This window comes from Aethalodelphis obliquidens, unplaced genomic scaffold (genome assembly GCF_003676395.1).
Source record: "Aethalodelphis obliquidens isolate GAN/ISIS:26980383/991018 unplaced genomic scaffold, ASM367639v1 scaffold34, whole genome shotgun sequence".
Lineage (NCBI taxonomy): Eukaryota > Metazoa > Chordata > Mammalia > Artiodactyla > Delphinidae > Aethalodelphis > Aethalodelphis obliquidens.
In genome coordinates, this window is record NW_020837978.1 from 17,438,307 (window position 1) to 17,462,686 (window position 24,380).

The following is a 24,380-nucleotide window of genomic DNA, read 5'->3' on the forward strand; positions in this document are numbered from 1 at the left end:
TGGCTTTGTAATTAATGGTGCAATGACCATGGGTGTGCAAGTATCTAATTGAGACCCTGCTTTCCTTTCCTTTCTTTCATTCCATATGTACCTGGAAATGGAATTACCGGATCAGATAGTAGTTTTAGTTTTAATTTCTGAGGCTCCTCCATGCTGTTCTCCATGGTGGCTGTGCCAGTTTACATTCCCACCGACAGTGCACAAGGGTTCCAATTTCTTCCACACCCTCACCAACACTTTTTATTTTATTATTATTTTTATAGTGGCCATCCTGATGGTGTGGGTGGTATCTCACAGTGGTTTTGATTTGCAGTGAATTTTCTTAAAACACTCTAAAAGAGTATATTAAAAGCAAACAGTTGGACTGAGAGAACAGTTACATGTAGGATGAAGAGAAGCTTGGAAAACTGTGGGGTTCCCAGATTGGTGGTTTTATTTTCATCTGGCGATTTCTTACAGTGTGTGTGTGCTTGGTCTTTGGCTCTGCTGAGTCCCCACCATAGGACTGAGGGTTGTTTGGCCTTGGTGGTGTGGCCTGGCCGACAGTCTGTCGCCCTCTCATCCTTTCGGAGTCCTGAGTGATTAGTAAGCATTTTCTCCCAGCAAGTGACTCAGAATGAAATGTAGCTCCAGATACAAAAGTTATTTCAAAAAACAACTATGCCTCACTACTTTTTAACCATTTCTGTTGACTTTTTCTATGTTGATTTAAAAATACTGTTACTGATCTTATGTCAACATTCTTTCGTTCATTCAGCAGCATTAATGGTATATCCAGAACCATGCTGGACATGCTAGACATATAATGCAAATATATTTCTGTAAATATAAGTTTAAATGTGATTTAAAATTTTCTAGTAGCCATGTTAAAAAAAATGAGTGGAATTAATTTTAACAATTGTTTATTTAACCTGATACATCCAAAGTGTTATTTCAACATGCAATGAATATAAAAAAATTGAGATCTACTCTATTTCTCATGCTAAGTGTTTATAATCTGCTGTGCATTTTAAATATGCAGCACTTCTCAATTTGGATTGGCCACAGTTCAAGTGCGCAAGAGCCACATGTGTTCAGTGGCCACCTTATTAGACAGTGCAGACCTAGCATATTTAATCAAGGACCTGAAGTCCAGAAAAGGTCAGCCCTCAGCTCTGCCTAGTTGGCAAGACACGTGAATAAAGCACTAATGATGGCGGTGCAATGTGCATAGAGTGCCACGGCAGAGGAGCTCCCTGCACTGACTTGGGTTGTCCTGCCACCACTCCACCTCATTCCTTTGAACTAGTCTCCATGGGGAGGGCGCTGAGCTGGAGTGCCCCGTCCATCAGACATTAACTTTTTGCCTCATGTGTTAAGAGAGCTGCTGGCAAGTTTACCTTTAATTACAGGCTCTGCTCTGGCCACGGGTCTGTGAGCTGGGGTTTCAGTACCACAGCCTCACTGCTCTCCGGGGCCTGCCTTTCATTCCTACACATAGACTCGTCGCTCTCTTCCTTAGGGGAGACTGGCCCCTGGCCAGGTGGGTCCCCTCACTTCTTTGGGCTACAGACACCTAGGAGGAGGTTAAAACTGTGGTGCTGGGAGAAGGGAAGGAAGAAAGCATTTTGATGTCTTTTCTGTGTCCAGACACCCCTCTGCTCACCTCTGGGAAGCAACCCCAAGAACTCTGATTGCTAATGGAAAGGTCGCTGTCATCGGATGGGCTTCCTTGCATCCACCCTGACGGCCCTCCGGGCCCAAGCGTCTCAGGGACTTTGGGAGGCGCCTGGTGTGGGTGGCGGGGCTCCGGCAGCCGGGCAAGCCCGTGCGCCTCCCCAGTGCCCTGTGGGGACGGGCAGTGGAGATGTATGTACAGGCAGGAAATGCCGGGGAAGAGGAGGAGCTGTTGCCATTAGCCTCCCACCTCCTCTTGGCTTTCTGTTCTGCTGTTGCCTAAGGCCAAAGAAGAGGTGGGAATCTGGCAAAGTGAAAGTGTATCATTGTAATTCCCTGCCCCTCCATCTCATCTCCTTCCTAAGGAAGCCAGGCTGGACTTTTTTTTTTTTTTTTCTCCCTTACCCAGGTCACTTAACACTCAGGGACATGAAATTCCTTTCCTACTGCTGATGTGGAAGAGGCTTGGAAATGTGTTCCTTTCCAGGAGATGAGTGATATGGCAGAAGGACAGGGTCAGATGAGGCCAAGGGACGGGAGCCAGAGTCTTAACCAAACTTTCAGGCAGCACTGTGACTGCCGGGCATGCTTAGCTGGTGGAGCGGGGGAGGCCTCGGGGCTCCACATTGTCCGGATTCCTCCTTGATCCGTGGAGTCAGGGAGGGTAGAGAGGACTTTGGAGGGGTGAGGAGACAGGAATGAGTCTGGGCCTTCCAGAGACTCCTCTGGTATATGTTGATGTGTTGAAAGACGGAACAATTAACGTTGCCAGCCTAGTCTGACTCTGCTTCTGACACCACCTAATCTCTTTTAATCATATTTTAAGAGAGATTTCTTTGGGAATTCTATAATCCTTCCACCCTTAGGAATCAGATCCACGGTGTAAGGATCACAACAATCTAAATAATTACCTAAATTAAAGAAGAGGCCAAAGTATAAATATTTCTTCTCCCAGGGAAAAGATTCAAATAGATGACAGCAGAACAATCGCTCTTCTCATGAGGCTGTAGTCAGAAGTCTCCGAAAACTCAGACGTGGCTTTAGAGTGTGCATTAGCAGATACTGTGTTCATTGATAAGAAGTATAAGAAGTGTTACGGAGTTAACTCTAGGAAATGGAAACTGATTAAGAAAATGGAAAAGGCCACACTATTTGAACCTCACACATGGCATATTTATTTTGTACTGGAACAAAAAAAGGGGGTCATTGTTACTACTGTGGCCTATGGTCATATGCATCTTGGAACCAAAAATATTTTGTGTTTTTCTCAATTTTACTAGATGGGTTGAGTGATAGTTTGAGTCCCTTCAGCCTGTCAGTAGACCAGCCCAGAAGCCAGCTGTGCTTATACCACTGGCTGTGGTCAGGCGCTGGGAGCCGTGGCCAGTGTGCAAGATTGTGGGCTCTGGGTTTGAATCCTGACTCCACTACTCATTAGCCCTGTGTGAGTTACTCAACCTCTCTCAACCTCATTTTCTGTAAAAATCAGAGTTATAAATTTATATTTATGGTGCTTAGTCATGCTAAGATGACCCATGTAAAGTACTTAGTCCAGAGTGCCTGACAGATATTAAATTGTGAGCAAATATTAATTGCTATTATTAATACTTTAGCAGAACATGTGTAGTATAGTTGGTAATAAACAGCTGCCCTTGGTATTTTGTGCCAACAGCAAAGCAGTAAAATGTTTGGTTAACATTTGCTTGGTCTCCTTGAAAAATTCTTTAATTGTGTATAGTTTTTCTTTGCAGCATTGCAGGGTGTGTGTGTGTGTGTGTGTGTGTGTGTGTGTGTGTGTGTTTGGAAGGCCAGTAATTGCCTCTTGCAGATGGAGCTGCCCAAAACCAGTCTTTCCCATGGCAACTGAAAAAAAAAAAATAGAGGTTACAAAAGTACCGTCAGAGGTCTAGGAGGAGTGTGGAGACGGGAAGGTTTTTTGTGGCTTTTGGTTTTCTTTTGGTTGAAGGTGTTGGGTGAAGATACAGAGGCCCTACTGAGTAACTGAACAGGATGCTGTTGCTTGCTTTGAAGTGAGTAAATTGGTCAAAAGTGCAAGTGGGAGGGGAAGTTGAGGTTTGATGAAGAAGGGTCATTATTAATGTTTCCATGTTTTGAGCAGTTTAAAAGTTGGGAGTTTAGGCAAGGTTGTTGGTTGTGGGGAAGACAGCCCACAGACATTCAGACATGGGTGAAGTTCAGTCCTTTAGTCTTCATTTTAATCTGAAAGTAAGGAGCCAAGACTTCTGAATAACATAGCAAAGGGATCACCTTATAAGTCTAACAGTGAATGCTAATTATCGCGTGTTCACAATGCCACAAAGTTTAGAAAGCTACACCATTCTTCTCAAATCCTAATTATTGGAAGATTGTTTTTTTGAGGGAGGAGAAAGAATATTGCTCTTTGGGATTCCCAACCCTACTTTCAAAAGGATTTTCATTAGTTTCCCCAAAGTCTAGGTGGAACCAAAATCACTAGCTTTCAGTGAACAGGTAGTGTCTTTTCTCCAGCATCTATGAAGTGATCTTGTGTACATTCTTTTTGTGTCCCTTGTATAAAGGTCACAGGCGACTTCATTTATTTGATTGGAAGGCAGGATTGGCTTTTCCGCTGGAGATTTGGCCCTCTTGATTCTAGGACAGAGATAGATGAAACTATTAGCCTTCACCTCCCGCCATCCTGCCCAAATGTACGTTATGCCCATTAAATATAATAAATTAGATTATTTTTTCCTCCGAAGACCCAAGAGATAATGTAAAGCCAGCTTTACATTATCGATAATAATATGAGGGCAGAAAGAACACAGGGAACTGAAATCTACGAATTCTCTGAAAACCCAACCTTCAGAAACCTCTCTACTGCTTACCTTTTTAAAAGTAAGCAAAGGATGGAAGAGGGAGAGAGAAGTTATCTTCGGTGAGTGCCCATGGTTTAGGGCCCTTGGAGTCAGGGACTCTGAATTAGAAACCAGCCTCTTCCAATTACCTAGTAAGCTCTGGGAAATGTGTGACTTCTCTGAGTGTTCCTTTCCTCATTTGTCAAGTGGAGATGTTTACAATGTTTGTTTTTTTGTAGTGGTTCTGTTAGACAAGATATGATCTGTGTGACAGTTTGTAATCTGTTGGACACTCTTTATACCTCCCTTTGCTTTACTTGACAGAGGTGAGGAGGCTCACACAACCAGTAGCCTGAGTTAAATGTTTTGTATCATTCACCCTGAATTATCAAGCGTGGCTTGTAACCCAACAGTCTTCATTGTGTAACCTCCGTCAGCTGTAATTGCCCCAGGCCTAAGAGCTGCTGTTGGTAAGGAGACAAGCAATGTCCATATCCTTCTTGTTCACTCTTCCCCATCCATGGTGGTCAACTGGGGATATTTACCTAGTTCTGCTGACCTGGGAGGCTAAGTAAGTGAGCTTTTCTTTATCCTTTCTAGGAATCCTGTATCACCCGTTTCGATCTTCATAAGTTGTGGGAGCTGGGAATTTCTTTCTTCCCATTATTGGCCTCTTTGACATCAATAGCCTAGGGAACAAAATTCAGAACTCTGGGGAAAGAAATGGAACAATGGCTGTTTCCTTTAGGCTGAGAGCTCAGGACTTTTGCGACATCTCTGCTCCAAGTTTCTGGTCTACCTAGTTTTCACCTGGATCTTGGGTAAAGAAAGTGTAGCTCTGCCTTCTGTCATTCTTGACTTACTCTAATCTAGCAGGCGTAACTCCTTCCTAACAGCGTTGCCTCTTTTTGTGTGCCTTCTCTTCATTGAAGAGTGGGCTGAACATCTTGTTTCTCTTTCAACTGCTCTTGGTTCAAACCAGTATGGAAGAGTCGGCTTTTCAGTGTCTGTGTTGTGGATGAGGTACACGAGGCAGCTACCTGCAGGCCCACACTGCCTTGAAACAGCCAGAGCTCTCCACTCTCCCAGGGAGTGTCCTTGGTGTAGCCCCAAGCACATACTCTGTGATACCAGGACCCCTAGTAAATTCTGAATACCAGTTATCAACATCCAGCCATGAGAAAGGACTGAATTGGTGGTCTGATTAAAAATGGTAGACATAGGGCTTCCCTGGTGGCACATTGGTTGAGAGTCCGTCTGCCGATGCAGGGGACACGGGTTCGTGCCCCGGTCCGGGAAGATCCCACATGCCGCGGAGCGGCTGGGCCCGTGAGCCATGGCCGCTGAGCCTGCGCGTCTGGAGCCTGTGCTCCGCAACGGGAGAGGCCACAACAGTGAGAGGCCCGTGTACTGCAAAAAAAAAAAAAAAAAAGAAAAAAAAAAAGGTAGACATAGTATAAACATTTATTCCAGTGACGTAATGAAAAGAAATGGTCAAGAGTCAAGATTGGAGATCTAGTCTTGGTTTTCCCACTAACTAGAATTGTAAAGGTGATGGAGTAACTTTAACTTGACTTTTATGAACCTCATATCCAAGTATGAAGTTATTTCATATTTGAATTTATGACATAAGATTGTATTCTGAATTATCGTTAAGGCTTCTCTCAGCATTATGATTGTTTTTAAGTCGAATACTTCCGATTATAGTTTAGTTGTTTTCTTAAAGATGACAATGTTTGTACTTTATATTATCTAAATAATATCGCATGTTATTCAAGATCAGCCATTTCTATTAACATGTTCAACATTCAAAGCACATTAGAGATAAAATTTAGTTTTCTACAAGTCTGACTAATCTGTCCCACCCAGTGGGGGAGAGTGGTCAAGGGCAGTTATCTCATAAAAGCAAGCAAAGAAAGTGAGGTGAAGATGACTTGGTGTCATGCCTTTTATTGGGTCTTTGGAAAAGAGACTATGTAACAACTAAAAAATCTGCTAAGCTGAGTTTAAGACTAGGTATGTTTTGCTTTTGTAATCACTCCTTAAAAATGGGATCGTCAGGTCATTCTGAAGACAGGAGGATTTTAATTGGCCTCTGAAGACTGAGTCTCAACCTTAGGCAGTGTTCAGATGCTTCTCCTTAACATAATCTTTTGATAGTTTATGGAGTCTTTTCAGAAGAAATGTAGAAAAAAGATGTAGGTGCTTAGGAAAGCCAACAAGACTGTAGTTGGAAGGTGGATGTGTTCACGTAGAAAGCGTGATATGAAAGCCTGTTCCTCAGAAAGATGTAGGAATAATGAGCCAGCCTGTCCTTGTTCTTGTTTTAAAATATACATATTGTAGCATTGTAGTTGGTTCCTGATGGACTGCTCATGGAGCAGTTTAAGGCATAAGCTCTGCCCTGGTATTGAACCAGCTGAATCAAAGCTATTCATAACCTCGTGTACCTTTTCCAACCTAAACACTATCTCTTAAGTAAATCATTTTTATATTAGCTTATATATAACATCGTGTGGGAGCTTTTTCTTTGACTTTTTGTCTGATCTGAATTGCTAGTTAGGCATTCATATCTTCTGATGGTACTGTTCTAGGATATCTTTTTACATTCCAAATTGGCATAAGCCAGAGTTATTTATTTTACCCTTGTCAAGGGATAGCACTTAGTGCTGTGTCATAACCAGGGCTCACAGTCAGTGAGTACTTTTTAAACACTGTTTCAATTTTCTGCCTATGTATACAAGTATTCCCTTTAAATGAATGCTGGTATTGAGGAAGCAGAAAGTGGTTTTTACTCACTTATCTCTCACCCTTACTTGTCATTATTGTCCTCCACCTGAAATGGTCTCTGTAGAGGATCTTATGGGGCTTGGTTGTCCATGAATATATTTTGTGTTGACTAAATCAAAGAGGGTAAGGAACGTGATACATTTTTTCCAAGAAGATTAAAATTATTAGTATGACTATATTCCATTCTTCTTTGGTTCTTTTAAAAAACAGACTATTTTTTAGAGCAGCTTTAGATTCACAACAAAATTGAGAGGAAGCTACAGAGATTTCTCATATACCCCTTGCCGCCCATACATACATGGCTTCCTCCATTATTAACGGCTCTCATTAGAGTGGTACATTTGTTAACATTGATGTACCTACATTGACACATCATTACCACCCACAATTCATAGTTTACATTAGGTTTCACTCTTGGTGTGGTACATTTATGCATGATGACATATATCCATCATTATGGTATCATACAGAGTATTTTCACTGCCCTATAAAACCCCTGTGCTCCACCTACTCCTTCCTTCCCCCCTTTCCCATCCTCCCAAACCCTGGCAACCACTAATCTCACTGTGTCCATAGTTTGGCCTTTTCCAGAATGTCAGAGTTGGAATCATGCTGTATGTATAGCCTTTTCAGATTGGCTGTTTCGCTTAGTACGATGCATTTACGTTTCCTCTGTGTCTTTTCCTGGCTTGATAGCTCATTCCTTTTTAATGCTAAATACTAGTCCATTGTATGAATGCACCACAGTTTCTTTATCCATTCTCCTGCTGAAGACATCTTGGTTGCTTCCATGCTTTGATAATTATGAATAAAGTTGCTCTAAATATTTTTGTGCAGCTCTTTGTGTGGACATAGGTTTTTAACCCCTCTGAGTAAATATCAAGGAACATGACTGGTGGATGCTAAGAGAATGTTGAAGCAGCTGCCAAATTGTCTTCCGAAGTGGCTCCACCGCTTTGCAGTCCCACCAGTAATGGTTGAGTTTCTGTTGATCCACATTCTTGTCACCATTTGTTATTGTCAGCGTTCTGAATTTTGACCTAGAATGGCCAAATAATACCTACGTTAGAATATAGATGGGACTTCCCTGGTGGTCCAGTGGTTAAGAATCTGCCTTCCAATGCAGGGAATGTGGGTTCGATCCCTGGTTGGGGAACTAAGATCCCACGTGCCGTGGGGCAACTGAGCCCATGTGCCGCAACTACAGAGCCCATGCACTCTGGAGCCCGTGCGCCACAACTAGAGAAAAGCCCGTGCGCTGCAGCTAAGACGTGACACAGTCAAAAATAATTAATTAAAAAAAAGAATATAGATATGTGGTGATATCTCATTGTTACTTTACTTTGCATTTCTCTAACAACGTATGATGAGGATAATCTGATCGCATGCTTATTTGCCATTTGTGTATCTTCTTTGCTGAGGTGTCTGTTAAGGTCTTTGGCTCATTTTTTAATTGGGTTGTTTTCTTTTTGTTGAATTTTAAAAACTCTTTCTGTATTTTGGATGTACGAAGTCCTTTATGAGGTACATCTTTTGCAAATATTTTCTCCCATTCTGTGGCTTTTCTTCTCATTCTCTTGACAGTGTCTTTTGCAGAGCAGAAATTTTTAATTATAATGAAGTCCAACTTGTCAGTTATTTTTCATGGATTAAGCCTTTGGTGTTGTGTCTAAAAAATCACTGCCAAAGCAAGTTCATGTCGATTTTCTCCTACGTCGTTTTCTAGGAGTTGTATAGTTTAGTGTTTTATGTCTGTGATTCATTTTGAGATAATTTTTATGAAGGGTGTAGGTCTGTGTCTAGATTCCTCTTTTTTTTTTTAATGTCACGTCCAGGTGTTCCAGCACCATTTATGGAAAAGGCTGTTCTTGCTCTGCTGTATTACCTTGTCTCTTTGTCAGAGGTCAGTTGACTCTATCTTTGTGTGTTTATTTCAGGGCTCTCTATTCTGTTCCATTGATCTGTCTGCCTATTCTTTGGCCAATACCATGCTGTCTTGATTACTGTAGCCTGATAATAAGTGTTGAAGTTGGGTATTGTTAGTCCTCCAGCTTCGTCTTTCTCCTTCAATATTGCTGGCTAGTCTCGGTTATTTCATTTCTTCTTACGCATTTAGTGGATTTCATAAAAGCTGACCTTGGATTTTCACAATATAGAAAAGTGTTCTTTGGACGGAGGGTCTGGATGTAAGAGATAATGATGATAAATATGATATATCCTAGAAACTTCGGAAAGTTGGAAAAAGTTACTTGTTTCCCAGACTTTTATTGAATGATGTAATCAAAGAGATGAGCATCTGGCTGGAAAGCATTGTTACAGGGAGAACGGTTTCAGTTGTTTTCAAAAAATATTTTATCTGTCTGTAACAGTTTCAGTGGCTCCTTACACCTACTGAATAAAAGACAGACATTCAATGGCCACCACTAGTTGACTCCAATCTGCCTTTCCAGTAGTGGCCTCCACAGCTCTCCATTGTGAATGTATATTCTTGGAGGAAGCATAATTTGATGGGGAGGGGAAAATGGTGGATTTAGAAAATTCTGTGCTCAAGTCCTCCTGCTGCAGTTAGTAGCTGTGTGAACTTCATTAAATTACATCACCCCTCTGAATCTTAGTCTTCTAAAACCTAAGGAAAAAAAATATAGACTTCTGCTTTCATCTGTGGTACCATGTAAGTAACTATGATGTAGGGTCAGAAATTTAGATCTATTTCTTGAACTACTTATTCTGGCTAATTTGTATCTGGAATGTATGCACATAGGGTATTTGGAATTTGGGAAATACACCCTTTCCTTGTCATCTATTGAGTTGGCAAATTCTTCTTTTCCTTTTTTCTGATATCAGAACAGTTTGGCCACAAACAAAGATAATTTAAATAATAGATTTGGGGCACAAATAAGCTATTTAAAAGTTAATAAAGAAGGCTATACACAAATCGTTTTGAAGCGTATGTCCAGTCTGCAATTTTTTATATGTTGCTCAGTTAGGAGGAGGAGAGAGAACATAAAAGCTGATTTTTATTGGGTTGCTTATATGCTCAGTATCTTAATTTTTTTGATCGTATCTAATCCTGCAGAAATATCTAGAAGGACATACAATTCACTGTTTTCAGATACTGCTCACCATCTGTTTCCAAAGTGAAAAATAAGCATCATGTTGTACCTTTATTTCCCTTTGTCTGCTAAGTCCAAAATCACGGGAAAGAGGTCGCTGTTCATTCTGTTGACAACTAACTTGATATTAACAATTCGCGTTCCATGGTCTGCTTTCTTTAAATAGTTTTATGGTAACTATTCACCTTTGTTTTTGGCCCTCTCACATACTTACTGCAACAGATATTCTTAGCTCAAGGAAATAGGGAACTCATTCATCAGGAATGTTTGATTGGGTTTTTTTCAGGAACAAAAAACTGATTTGCTTTTTTTTAGTATTTTTTTCCTCTTTCAGACCTGATCCAATGTGTAAGGGAGAGAGAAAAACAAGAATCTTGGAAAGCTGATGTGAATCACAGCAAGTTCACAGACTTAGATGGAAAATGGGAGGAATGAAAATGTAACGACTGCGTGGCTCGTCTGTATTTCAGATGCTCTTATATATGTAATTTAGGTTTTATCAAAAGCATTAGTATCGTGAAGATGATGGGGACACTGAGTAATCTCATTGGGCAAATAAGGAAGCAGGTCAGAGAGGCAAGTAACCTGGCTCAAAACATATTGCTAGTGAGCAATATGTTCACTCTGTTGTATGTTGTATGTAGCTCAAAAAGGTGTTTTTTTGTGTAATCATATGGACTGTAGTAAAACCAATACTATAATTGTATTTCCTTTCAACACTTTCAACGGTTTCATGCTGTATAGGAACATAATGTTTTAGGATTAGGTTTTTATACTGTTGTCTGTGCCTTATGCTCAAAATGGCAGTGACTTTATAGCAGAGACTTGCTGAGATAGTGCATTTTCTTGTCTTCTGGAATGTTCTACGGCAGCAATCGTGTACAAGACAAGAACATTTGAAGATGACTGTACAGCAATAGCTCTATTATTGAATGCTTACTGTATGCCATGTATGTGTCTGTTTGCTTTATCTGTGTTAAGTTTTCTGCTCTGCACAGTGCTCCTGTGGGGCAGGCACCATTAGTTTTTCCATTTATAGGTGAAGAGGTCGAGGCACAATAGGATTCCTAACTTGCCAAGGTCCCAAAGCTAGTGTGGATTCAAATGCAAGCCCTCTGGCTCTGTAGCCACCCTACAGTGCGACCTTTTGGCCTGATGAGTTAGTGGCTGTGGTTCTCTGAGAGCCCTGACTTGGCCTCAGTGGACATAGGAAACGGTTTCATGCTTGCTTATTGCCAGGACTATCATATTTTTTCATTAATTATAAGTAGTGTACATTTTTTAGCATAGTTGTTGTAAAATGTAACTCCAAGCTGTAGTTAGAGGGTGGGGGAAGATTAAGTCATTTGGAACAGTTAGGAAAAGCCCTCTGGGCACCCATCTGGAGTTATGGTGGGATCTCGGGATCCTGAAGGTTTGTAGAGAGCGGGGAGATTTTGTGTCTTTGCTCGTAAGTGTCCCTGCGTCAGTTTGGTCTTAAGCCTGAACCACTCAGTGATGGAAAAACAAATCTTGGGAAAGATAAAAGGGTAGAACTAAAGGGAATCCTACATAGGTTTCAAAGGACTAGAGTTTCACAGCTGTAATTTGTAATGTCTACTATCCTTGTTATATTTTACATGAAATTATTTATCTTTTTCTGTTTGGGAATATATTTTCCATTCTATTTTAAAATATTCTGTCTTTAGAATTCTTTTAATTGTAATGACTGGAGGGTGGAAATAGGTGAACTAGGTTCTTTTTATTCCAGCGTTTTTTAGTCTTTGGGATAATTACATGTTTCTTTGTTCACGGGTATACTTATTCAGCAGATGTTTATTGAACACCTGCTGTATTCCAGACCCTCTACTAGATTCTGGGGATAAAAGATAAAGTGCTCAATCTGTCCTCAAGGCATTTGGATTCTGGTGGGAGAAGTTGTCCTGTACTCAGCAGTCATCATGCAGACAAAGAAGTCCTGTGTTCTGTGAGTTCCCCGGTGGTGATCAGCAGACATTTGAGCCAAAGCTATGAACAGTGTTAGGACTGGGTGGGCGAAGGTGGGCAGGGTGGGTGTTGGAGGCTGGAATGCTCAAAAGCCCGGAGCAGTGGAAGGACAGGAATCACCATAATCATCTCACAGCTAGAAAACCGAGCATTGTAACCAGCTCAGTTTACCTGTGAAGGAAATGCCACCTGCACTCAGGATTCAGGGACCTCCCCAGCCAGTCTTTATTCATTAGGTAAAATTGGGCTGCTTCTCTTTTCCTGCCTTTTTTTTTTTTTTTTTTTTTACTTTTTCTGTTTAGCTCGATGGATTTGAATGAGATGCAGGTGTTTACCACATCAGGCTTTAATCCTACTGGGGGCGTAGGGGGAAAAAAAACAAGCTGCCTCTATCACACAATGGAATGTAAGGTTTTCTGCCATTTGTTTCTATGTCTTTTTCCTATTTTTCTCAGGAAATGCTATTTTTCTGCTATGCCATTAGAATGTCTTTTTCATCAGAAGTGTCTGTATCACTGCTTTTCTCAGCTTTTTTGTTTTTTTTGTGAGCCATCCTGGATAAGCGTGGCATGGTGATGGGGAGATTTCCTCTATTGAGTACCTTAGATTTGCTGATTTATACGGGGACAGCAAAATGCTCTTGTTTAAATAACTTGCAATTCCTGGGAAACTCATAAAACTGCCTGACATGATGTTAAATAGTTTGTGCCTATAAGAAACTTTGCAGATGGCTAAGATAAGTATGAAGGATGTTTTCTATGTTTTGACTTACGTCTCTTCAATTACATTATATAAAATTCAGCAGACTTCTCCATGATCCCTAGGGAAATGAATGATTTTCCTGTCATAAATCACAAATACCACAAACTAGAGGAGGATTGTAATTGACAGGTACCCATCGATAGTTTATTTATATTCTCCAAGAGGACTCACAAAAATGTAGCATCCACCATATTTATTCAGAAAAAAATATATTCTTAAATAAATAAAATTACCCTGACACTGGCTGCTGTAGTTAAGAAGCTTTAAAAATTCCAACTGCTGACTTTGCTTAGTAAAGTAGCTGGGTGTCCCAACCATGATTGTGTAAGGTAAAGATAAATGTGTGCATGTACACACACACACACACACACGTACAGTTGAATACTCTGTTCACACTGTTCCGATTCAGGGCAACTTGAAGATGATTTGGAGGTGTTATGTGAGCAACTTTGCATTTATTCCAGAAAATTTCACTGGAGGAGAAAATACATTCTTGGCATGCAATAAAACCCCACATGAGGTTATATAATTCATTTTGTGATTTTTATAATTTATTCAGTAAATCTAATAAACAGCGTAGTGTTGGATAATGAGTTAGTTTTAGGAGTAAAAAAAAGTACATGACTGATCTGACATTTTACAAAATGAACCACTGAATCGTGGATTTGGATGTGGTTTGGGGGAGCCTTTCCACTCCCCTCCTCCTGGTCTTCTAGCTCCTTCTACACGTTCTTCCTTCTCACCCAAATCCCCTTTGATCAAAGGGAAGCACTTTAAGGAAAGAAATCTTCAGGAGTTTTAATATAATTACCTTTAGGATGAGAGTTCTGTTCAACATAACATCATTGGCTGATTTAGTAACGTTTTGGATTCTGCCCGGACTTGAAAATACTTTCAGTGTCCATTGCTGAATATTGCTGTTGTCTTCATGTTTTGCTTCTGGGATTAAACTAGATAGGATTTCAGTTTTTAAGTGCATTCCAGTGGGTATCAGTGCATTGGCGAGTAAAATTTCCTTAATTGACCTGGTTCCAGTAGAAATGATCCAGTCCCCCTGCCCCTAACTTTTCTCCTTTTTAAAAGCAGAGACGAATAGCCCACTGTTGTCTCTATCACCTTGAGAAGAGATTCTGTCAACAGTGGTTTACAAAAGCAGCTTTGGGGCCTAGACCCGGGGAGTGGTTAGGATGGTAACAAAACGAGATCCAGGTTTTTCTTTTAAGCTACACATGGACAACTTCATAAATTATCAAATTCATATTCTATTCGCATAAGAGGGAACATTTTGCAAAAAAAGTCTGTTCAAATAAAATTTCCACTGGAATATTTTCTCCTACCCTGAGGACACATGCCTTTCCCCAGTCCATTTTTCCTGCTCCCAGCACCTTGTGTATGGTGAGCATTCAGTAGTCAGTGAATGAATTCCTTTGTCGCTGTGTCTCTATGATGTCGAGTGGAAGTCTGCACCCGAACAATAGCTCCTGGATGGTCTGCGCTGGGGAGGCCCGGGCTCCACTTCAAGAGCGATTTCCCCATCCTGGCAGGGCAGAACACGTTCTCCTGGGGCTGGGAAGTCATAGCGCTCTCCCTGTTAAACACTACACCTCCCTTTTGCTTTTTTTCCTTCCCAGGAGCTGTGGAATCCAAGTGTGGCTGCCAGGAGGGATCCAGAAAAGCCAAAGAGCCCGAGCATGTCAGATCTTCCTGTGGCCACACACACACGCCAAACCCCAGGGAAGTGATTGCGGATCGGCGGGGAGAAGCTCCAGCCAGGTGAGCAAGCACGTCAGGCTGAGCGCTAAAGCAACAGGAAGGGATCCTTGGCAGTTCTCTGTATTTGGCAAGATGGGGACGTGACCTGAGCTTACACCAGATTACCCCGGAGCGCATTAATTTCTCCTAAGCACTGTAAATGTTAGGATGACTCCGCCGAGCTCTTGGGCTGAGGACAGATGAATACATCAAAGACGATGAATTTGTTTCCAGGTGTGATTGGGGGATGGCTTCTCTTCTTTCAGAAAAGGGTTAAATCCCAACTGTTTTCCACCTTCAGGGGAGGTTCTTTTGTTCCAAGCCAAGAGGGGAGCTTTTGGTTTGGGTCTTGAGTTTGGTTTTGAGTCTTCTGGTTTGGGTATGTATGGGTGTGGGTTTGTCTGTGGGTGGGGTGTGTGTACGTGTGTTTCCACAAGAGGTGTCCAAGACTGTTTTTCCTCTTTAAAAACATAAATCTCATTTTTTTTTGGCTATGTTTGGGTCCTTATGTTTTGAAGCTATCTTCCAGGTGAATTCAATTTGACAGTTCATTACTAAAATGTTAAAAAGTAAATAAAAATAGTGGTCACTGGTTGGAGGCTTATGCAAAGTTTGGTGCTATACCAGGATTTACCAGGGTTCCATTGTGATTCTAAATTAGTTTTAAATTTCTGCCCCTTGCCTTCCTTTTCATTTATGTTAAATGTTACTACTATGTGGAGAGGAGTGATTTTAATGATAGCAAGATGTCATTTAGAAACTCCTGCTCTACTGCATATATATATATAAAATATCAACAGGGGAGTTGAATCCCTGAAACAGCTCTTAGGCAGAGATATTAATGTTCACACTATTGACATTTGGAGCTGGATAATTCTGTATTGTAGGGTTTTCGCCTGTGTATTGTAAAATTCAGTGGCACCCCTGGCCTCTACCCACTAACGGCCAGGAGCACTCCATTCCCCCGGTATGCAACCAGAAAGGTACCGCGGAGGACAGAATTGCTCCTGGTTGGGAACCATACTGCTCTAGGGATACATTTTTACTAAGGCAAAGAAGGTAAAGAACATATTGAAGATGGAGAATATAGAGCTATTGTTTTTGCTTTTTAAATATATTGATATTACCTGTGTAGTTCTAAAGAAAGTACATCTTTAGCGGATAAGGTCTGCCAGTAGAATTCCTACCTCACCGCCAATTGTCTGTCCGTTGTTGACTGGAATTCGGTTTAGATGAATACAACAATTGCAGCTCACTTAGAACAAGTATTGATTCTTCCGTTCTCATTATCAACTAAAGAACTGCTGGGTGTTCGTATACCATGCGGTACTTCCTCTGAAGGGGACACCCTGGTCCCTGGGTGCGTTCGTAGTGCTAGCTTAGTGGTTGGTGAACAAGATTCAAATGAGGCTCACGTGAAACTTTAACTGAATGTGTGAAATGAATGAAGAAACACGCCCGCTCTACGCTAATTCAGTTTTAGGAATGGGAGGTCAGATACACGATTTAAAGACAGGTTTCACTGAATTCACCGTCTCCTACAGTACTGAAATTGTCCAGGATATGGCATCCTTCCCATACAGGATGGTAATTCATTTGCTCTGTTCTCAGTCTCCTTCCAACCTCACTTCTCCCTCTAGTAGTAGAATGTTTGGGCTGCCAGACAAGTAGAGTCATGTCTCCACTGTGATTTAACGTTAAATGTCCTGCTGTCTTTATTTCAGAAAATTTTTTTCCTCTTTATTCTCTCTTCACATGAACATACATGTTTGCCAGGCACGTTCTTGCTTTTCCTTTTTCTCTTATTTTCCATGCCTCCTGCCCTTGTTTTCTTCCCTTTTTCTCTGACTATAGGAACTGTCAGGTGGCCTGGCTGGCATCATCTTACCTTTTTTTGAACTGTGTTACCCAGAGACCTCCATTTATTATGCCTCAGGCTCACTCTGTCCTTAATGCTATATCTCTCTGAGGGATAGTTAATGATCTTCGCAGCAAATGAAGGTGAACTGTAGCCACGTTATTGTGATAATACAGCCAACTGTATGGAACAGATTGGGCTGAGCTTTGAACAGCTGGGGCTGGCAGAGTGAGTCTTGACTCCTCTCGGAAGAGTTCCAGAACAGCCAAATCATCAAACTTGAAGGGGAAAGAGGGACAAGAAAGGTTATAGGGAGAGTGGTTCCTGCAGGTGCTTTTTTGCCTTTGTGATCTACTTTTTGTAGGTGCTTTTTGAAATTTTCACTGGTTTGTAGATCTGGCGAAGCGCAGACTGGTTGAACCCAGGGGCTGCTGTCACTGCTCTTGGGCTTGCCTGCTTAGTGGCTGGGATGGTATTTTCTTGTTCATTTGCAGGTATGGAACATGAGAGAGATAGATGCTTCTGTTAAAGCTTGTTCCTCTCTTCAGTCCAGTGAAACCATTTGTAGTTTTAAGGGGAGTTTTTTTTTTTTTTTTCTTTTTTTCTTTTTTTTTTGCGGTACGCGGGCCTCTCACTGTTGTGGCCTCTCCCGTTGCGGAGCACAGGCTCCGGACGCGCAGGCTCAGCGGCCATGGCTCACGGGCCCAGCCGCTCCACGGCATGTGGGATCTTCCCGGACCGGGGCACGAACCCACGTCCCCTGCATCGGCAGGCGGACTCTCAACCACTGCGCCACCAGGGAAGCCCTTAAGGGGAGTTTTGATTTGCAGAATGTACAGAACCCTAGTATAAATTCATAAAGGCGCTGTAGGAACTTTTGGACTTAGACTGTTGTGTGGCCTCCTGATGGATATAATAAATGAGCGTCAGTGTGGGGTATGGCAGATGTTATAAATTGGTGGCCCATGGAGCCAGATCCAGCCCTCAGATATGTTATTTGCCCATACAAGGGAGTGTGTGTGTGTGTGTTTAAAGAACAAGCTGCCAGTGGGTTTTGTTTTTGTTTTTAATTACATAAAAATCTGGTTAATCTTGCCAAAGAAGCCAAAAAATCTGGCTTCCCCAGAGCTCTAGTCTCCCATGGTACATGCCAGCTGAGGCTGAGTAACCACTGCCCCATACCTGTCTTCAGTAGGCAAGGCAGGGGCTTTGCAGCTCACGGGAGTCCTCGCCTAACACCCTCGCATTTACTGTTTGATGGGCCTCTGCAGGAGAAGATCAGGAGAGAACAGGAGGCTTTGGGATGGGGAAGAATTGAGTTTGACTCTGAGCTTCACTGCCAGCTTTGTCAATTTGGTTAAGTTACTTACCTTTCTGAGTCTTAGTTTCTTCGTGTATAAAGTGGAAAGAAGATTCTTTACCTCATGGTTGCCGGAGAGAACATGAAGTGAGATAGGATATTCAACACCCTTAAATAAGAGCTGTGTATCGATACATGTCTAGTAGGGTGCTACACACGTTAGCCAGCATTGTGATTTTCAGTTGCTGTGGATCGTAGGTGATGTGAGGCCAATCGTTTAGGGTCACATTGACTATGTTATAAAATTAGATAAACACATCTACTACTCAGGACAACCAGGGGACTTGTGTCTCGGCTTCCCATATTTCTGTTTTTGTCTTACAATATAGACTTTACAGTGTCTCTAGGGGAATAATAATGTAGAAACTGAGTTCTTAGGGGTGATATTATCTAAAGGAGAAAAATCTCATAATTTAGTTCATGTCAGGTAGACCCTTGGTTTTCTTTTGAGTAAGTCATGACTTGGTAATTTTGGTCTAAACTCCTGAAGTTTCTGTCTCCCCATCCCAATTACATTCAAAATCAGGTTGATGACAGCCCTGAGGACTGAAGATACTCGTAATCTTCATGGAAGGAAAGGTACAGAAATGAGAGCACCATATCAATTAATATATTTTCTTAAAAGTGCGAGTTGAATGTAGTTCTTGTTGGGCTTATAATCTATTGAAGGCAGCAGTGTATGAGCATGTTCTCACAGATTCTTTAAAATTTCAAAGGATTTTTTCCAGCATTATTGCACTCAGTTGGCATCTTTTCTCTTTAATCCCTGACCTTTGACAATTATCAGAAGGTTCCAGCACACGTCTGGCTGCCACACTAGGTGGGCTTCCTGCTTATTATATATGTAGTTAGGAAATACAGGTTTTTCCGCCTATTTTTCTACTTCCTGCAAAGATGGGTTTCCTTTAGATGTGGATATTTCACTTAAATGCGTACTCCTGTCTCAAAATGGTAAGGGATACCAGTGCAGTAATTTCTTATTGTACTTTGTGAAGATATCTGGAAAACTCCTGTGTCCAGTGAAGAGCTTCTTAGATAGAGGAAAGCAGGGTGGCTAGAAGATGTCGAGGCAGTTGTGGGACCAGTGGGAGAAAATATATGTAAAAGGTGAAAAATGATTTGTGATTAGCTCACGTCTTACAGAATTCAGAATTCAAACGATGTGGTATGTGTAAACAGTTATGTTTTCAAGTGTTGTCTTAAATCTACCTTAGATGAGTGAAAGTCATTATTAGGATAGAAAGTCCCTGAATAGAAGGCATGAGAGAAGAAAACATTATTTTTAGAGCCCAACTTTTAAAAACTTCATGAATGGACATGTAGGTCTACCTCTGGACCTTGAAATTGGGCCCAAACCAGATCTGGTTCTCCGTGATTACTCAGCACCCCTTCTCCTTCCAGCCTCCATCTACTGCTGTTCAGGGAGGCGGTGCAGGCAAGGATGGAAGGAGGTGAAGAGAGGAGGAGGGAAGAGTGTGGCTGAAAGTGGGAGGATTTGGAGAATGAAGATTCTCCGCACTTTTTAGACATTCTCTCCAAATCCCTGAAAGTACTGTGGCATGTTTAAATCTAAGGAAATAGTTGGGTTGATCCATATGAAATTGGCAGTATTTCATTTGTTCAAAAATGGCAGTTTTACACAGTTCAACCAAATACAATTATGACATTTTTGCTAGAATTGCTACAGGCCCTGCAGCTGGGTGTATGGAGTGGTTTTAAAAGCCAGACATGTTTTGGCATCCCATTGGTGATTTTTCTTTTTTTGCATGGTTTTGCTAAAATATACAGGTATTTTCTGGCTTGGATTTTTCTTATCCATTTTTTCTAAGTTATAGTTATTGCCTCAAATCTCAGAAGAAACTGAAAGGACAGCACAGTGTGAGGGGGACCGAAGCCAGTGGCTCTCACCAGATTGTTTACAGCGGGACGTGCGCGGCAGGCTGGGTTTGGTTGTGGGTCAAAACTGGGTTTTGACCTTAGCTGACTTCATGTTTGTTTGTTTTGTTTTGGAAATAAGACATGGGTGTGAAAAGATGAAAAACTACCCACATGGCACATGATTTAGTAAACCGTGTCCGCGTTAGGGTAGATGGAACCTCGTTGAAAGTTGTGTTGCTTCCTCAATAAGGCATTGTTTTCCTCTGTTTTTATGGAGCAGAATGATTCCATGAGTACTGTTATAGTTTGGGCAAGAAACAAATTTACTCAATCAAGAAAAGATAAAAGTCTCTAAGAAGAAAGCCTAGAGGTAGTGAAGTCAGTGGTCCTCAGATGGAGGGGGCTGGAGGGGGTGGGGATGTGTGTATGTATGTAAGAGTCTTGTAGTGGGGGAGGTTTGTTCTGAGTGAAAGAGACAGATGCTTCCTTCGCTGGCGTGTTTCCTGGTTTTTGCTGTTTTATTTTAAGGTTGGGTGCATTTTCGATCTGTCTGTGAGGGCGTGGTGAGCCCGCGGGCACACGCACCCGCCCCTGTAACTTGTTATTCCGTGTGTAGCATCAAGTGGAAGGTGCGAGGCTCCACCAACTGCTCCGAGCAGAGCCCACTTCCCTTCACCGACGGAGCCCGTGAAGCAGTTATACCAACATCAATCAAGGAAAACCCACAGGCTGAACTCACACAGTTGAAGCAGGTGCGTGAGTGAGCATTCTCTGCCAGGCGCCTGTGATTGAGGTGTACCTCGGCGTCGTGCCCACAGATGTCAGTTATGATGACTGTGTGGGACTGTGCCCACTCCTTGCAGAGCCAGGACGAGCCTGTTGTACTTGGAGGACAGAGGAGGTGCAGCTACTGGCATCTCAGTAGCCGATGTACTCAGACTAAGGGTCTAGTATCTGTGTGTGTGTGCATGCAGTGGTATAGATCAAATACATGGACGCATGCATACGCACGTGTAGTTATATGTGTGTGCGTGCACACGTGCGCCAATTTAAAGCAACCTCAAGTGGGCCATGAGATAAAGAGGGGATATGAACATTGGAGATATTCCTTAGTATCTGACAGTAGGGAAGGTGGTAGTTTAAAAAAGGTGCATGTCTCGTTCTAAGTTGCACCATCCTGATACATATTGAGCTTTAGGAAATTCCTACAAAAGTTTTGCACCATCTTTAAAAAGAAGAAACATTGAACACTAGGACTTCATTATATGTTGTACCTTATAAATAGTTATTAGTTCTCCAAAGCTGCTTGAACATGTTACTGAGATGCTTCGAAATATTATGCATATTATTTATATTCACATATGTGAACAATCACCCTCTCTTTAAGCAATATTCAGCAAAACAGGACACATTTTTTTTTTAAAACTACCAAAACTGGCTAAGTGTGAGAATAATTATAAAATCCAGTGTAACTACAGGTTTGGGAAAACCCCAAAATACTGGTGGGGAAAGTTTGTAAAACAACATTTATCTGTTTACTTAGGTTGCACAGGGTCTTAGTTGTGGCATGCGGACTCTTAGTTGGAGCATGCGGGATCTAGTTTCCCAACCAGGGATCGAACCCAGGCCCCTGGCATTGGCAGAGCAGAGTCTTAACCATGGGACCACCAGGGAAGTCTCCTATTGGGGGGAAATTTTTTATATGCTATCTGGAGATTATTTTGCAATATATAAAATCAAAAGTCACAAAATGTGTACATTCATAGTTCTGGCAGTACAGCTTCTAGGCAGATTTGTCCTAAGAGTATAATCGAATGTGTGTAAAAAGATTTTACTACGAGACTACTTTATCACAAACTTAGTTTTTGATGTATCTTGTTATAAATATCTGAACAGTATTAGGGTGTCAAATAAATTATAGTAGACATGTACAGTAAAATACCAAATGAGGCATTTAAACAATGTTGTAGATTTTTCTGTGATCTTACTTAAAAAAAATACCTTGTTTGCATGCATACATGAATGGGTAGGCATTGTAATAGTTTGGGAGATTATACATAAACTTAAAAGTTATTATCTCTAGGTGATTTGAGAATAATTAAATGTCTTTATTTTGCTTATCTGTTTACTAATATTCATATGTAATCACCTACATGTTAAGTGTACAGCAGAGGGCAGTCATGGAAACAGTATTTTAAGCCTAAAAGCTATCTAGAAATATTTGTGGAGACCAAGAAGGGAAAGAGCTTTTTTTTTTCCCCCTAGATGACTGTTTAGCAGATGTTAAAGACTGCTGATTGATTAATTCAATGATATGGGTGTGCCAGGTACTGTACAAGGCTCTGTCATGTTGCTCTGTGCTTCTCACATGGCGAATGGCTTAATCTTTGATAAACTGATGAGTGTGGCCTTAGTAACAGAGTCAATAATACCAATTCGGAAATTCTCATATGGACGTGTAAACATCAAGACTAAACAGTGACCTTTTGCTTCGTGTTTTGACGTATGTTTTATCTGCTCTATACTGTCTCACGTGGTTAGGCTTTTCCTACCGTGTGGATGGTTGGCAACCTCTGATGTCTGGGGATCCAGAAGCAGATAGGAAAATTTTCATTGGGAAAACTTGACACCATTTATGAAAACCTTAAAGAACACTAAAAAGTGTATCGGCAGCTGCTTTGAAAAATCTGACTTCTCCTTATTTTGTAGGTTTTTGGCTTTGAAACTCAATCTCGTTTTCATGTTCAGCAGGTGTCCTCTGGGGAGTCAGGACAGGGTTTGAAGGGTGGGAGATTAGTGTGATGAATTTGGTGTCCGTGCATCTGGAATGTTGAGACGGTGGAGGATGTAAGTAGGAGGTTTAGATTAGGGATGTCTGCCTGGAAGAGGGTCAGGATTCAGGCCGACTTGTAGAGACTCGTGTAGGGGTTTAAATGCTTCTTTGAGCCACTGAGAGTGTCCCCCAAAGGCAGGCTGCTTCTGATCCCAGTTTCTTTCTCACTGTCATGGTCCTAGAAGTGTAACCTTCCTCTTGCCTCTCAGCACTTTGGCCTCTTGCACTAGTATGAGAGTAGAAATTTAAGAATTCCAGACTGAATTACCCAGGGCTCCCAGAATGAAAAAGAGTTTTCATGAGTTCAACTATAAAAATAGCAAAGATTCTTGAAGAAGGGTTTGTTTTGGATGAGTACCAAGTACCAATTTGCCAAGTTGCCGTGTGTGTGTGTGTGCGCGTGTGTGTGCGCGCGTGTGCGTGTGTGCGCGCATGCGCGCGTGTGTGTCTGAGGGAATGTTTATGGCTTCTTGAACTTGGTTCATTTCTTTCCCGTTGGTGAAGGAAGAAATTAAAGTTTGGATTTTGTTCTATTTCCATTGTCCAGTGAATCAGGAGAGTTGGGCCCATTTGTTACTCTACTGCTGTGGGAAAATTTCTCATGATCACTTGCACTTTTTTCTCTCTTTCTCTTATTAAAACAGATCTGATGTCCTTAACTAATTGCCTTGGGGATAGTTTGAAGTATAAAGGGTGAGGGTGGTTGGAGCTATCCTTGAGACAAGCCCAGAGCGATAAAGTCAATAATTTAAGGAATCACTTGCTTTAAAACAAACAAACAAACTTGTAAATAGAACAAGACTGTGCCAATCCTGTCTTTAGGCAGGCTAATGTAATCACACACAGAAGGCAGCCTGTTTTCTTACTTGCTGGACCACTTCCACTACATATTCTCACAGGGAACAATATATTAAGTACAGTGTTTAGAAATATTTGTTGAATCCTACTGTCTGATTTTGGCAAATCCCAAGGAAAAAAAGAATATGTCTTGGACGGTTTGAGCCTTCCTGGAAGGATGTAAGAGTTTTCCCAGCGAGGCTGGCTTCACATTGTGGGAAACACTGGTTTGGTAGATAACACTTAGAATTTATATTCAGAGGGCAATTTAGTTCTCTTTAGGTGTTTGGAGCAGTCACAGCTGATCTTATATCTCTCAGGATCTCAAAAATACCCAAAGTGTATGCTAATCTTTCCTTATGTTGATGTTGTCATTTCCTTTTGAAGGGCACTCTTGCTTCTAACCCCCTCATCCTGTTTCAGCAGCAGGCTGAGCTCACCAACACTGAAATATACAGTATCAGAAGAGAAGACATGGGTGATAACAAGTGAGAGTGGGTGAAAGATAGGGCATTATAGGGTGAAATATCCATTGGCTAATGCTTTTTTCTGTTATGGAATGTTGGAGCGTCAAGATTAAAATTCCTAGAGGAAAACAAAGGCAGAACACTCTTCGACATAAATTGCAGCAATATTTTTTTGGATCCGTCTCTTAAAGCAAAGGAAATAAAAGAGAGAATAAACAAATGGGATCTAATTAAACTTACAAGCTTTTGCACAG

General features: G+C 41.5%; 1 pseudogene; it reads left to right on the forward strand.

Annotated features, from left to right (window-relative positions):
- The window catches only part of LOC113631615 (uncharacterized), a 315,617-nt pseudogene extending 300,619 nt beyond the window's left edge, over positions 1-14,998 (forward strand).
- Positions 14,999-24,380: the final 9,382 nt, after the last annotated feature.